The 1,234-nt window shown below is 39.1% G+C and overlaps 1 pseudogene; it reads left to right on the top strand.

Moving 5' to 3' along the window:
* LOC118584609 lies at positions 1-1,008 on the top strand (annotated as a pseudogene).
* The last annotated feature ends 226 nt before the right edge of the window (positions 1,009-1,234 follow it).

Genomic DNA, 1,234 nt, shown 5'->3' with positions numbered 1-1,234 from the left:
ATGTATGAAAATGTCAAGGTAATATGCTAAAAACGAAATCTTTAACAATAAAAAGGATAGCCTGCTGAAGAACTGACCTTAGCTTTTTTGTGTGGTGGATAGACCTGTAAAATTTGATCATTAGTGAAAATGGAAAATGAAGCAAACATTGCTATGTCAGCCTTTGGTCACTGCACCAAAGAACTGAGATAACTAGTTTATAGAGACAAGAGGTTTAGTTTTGGCTCATAGTTTTAAACATTTTGGTGCAAGATCTGTGGTCCATGGCTTTTTGGACCTCTGAGGGAGGCAGTTCCTCATTGTAAGAGCACATGGTGAATCAAAGCCATTCACCTTGTGGCCAGGATGAAAAATTTTTAAAGGGAGAAAAACTGGTGAACCCCATATTCCCAACCCCCTTCAAGGGTATACTTTAAAGTCCTCAATGACCTCACAGAAGGGCCCACTTCTTAGTTTTCATCACTTTCCAATTGGTCATTGCCTTTACCAAATCTTCACCACATAGGCCTTTGAAGAACATTCAGTAAGAGTTATCAAGGCTCTCTTCCATTTTGCAGACATCACTGAATTGGCAGTCACCAAAACGAAGTTCAGTCCTTTTGTGACGTCAGACCAAAGCAAGAACCACAAACAGTATTTCAATGCACCTTCTCACATTTGGAGGAAGATCATGTCTTCCCATCTTTCCAAAGAGCTAAGTCAGAAGTATAATTCAATCTATGCCCATTTGAAAAGATGCTGAAGTTCAGGTTATCTGAGAAAACTATAAAGGCCAGCAGATTGGCAAAGAGGTCCAGGTCTACAGGGAAATATTTGTCATCTACACTGAACAGGTGCAATGAGAAAAGGCTAATGACACAACTGTCCATGTGGGCATCCGTACCATCAAGGTGAATATCACAAGGTTAAAAGTGGACAAAGACCACAAAATATATATCCTGGAAAGGAAATCACCAAGTAGGAAAGGAGAAGGACAAATACAAGGAAGAAATGATTGAGAAAATATAGGAGTAGAGGAAGTTAATGTATAATTTTTATTAAAGATTGCTTAAGTGAAAAAAAAAAAAGAAGGGGTAGATTTCTTCTCAATGTAAGGAATATTCTTAAAAGTTCCAGTTGCCTTGGGTGCAATAGCAGGGTGGATATAGCATTAACAAGACTGGTGTTGACAAATGGCTGCCATTGCTTACTTCAAACAGCACAGCCTGTCCATGCTACCAGCTAGAGAGAGACA

Source organism: Onychomys torridus, chromosome 5 (assembly GCF_903995425.1).
Source record: "Onychomys torridus chromosome 5, mOncTor1.1, whole genome shotgun sequence".
NCBI lineage: Eukaryota > Metazoa > Chordata > Mammalia > Rodentia > Cricetidae > Onychomys > Onychomys torridus.
The sequence above is the reverse complement of the archived record's forward strand: the minus strand, read 5'-3'. Positions and strand labels throughout refer to the sequence as shown.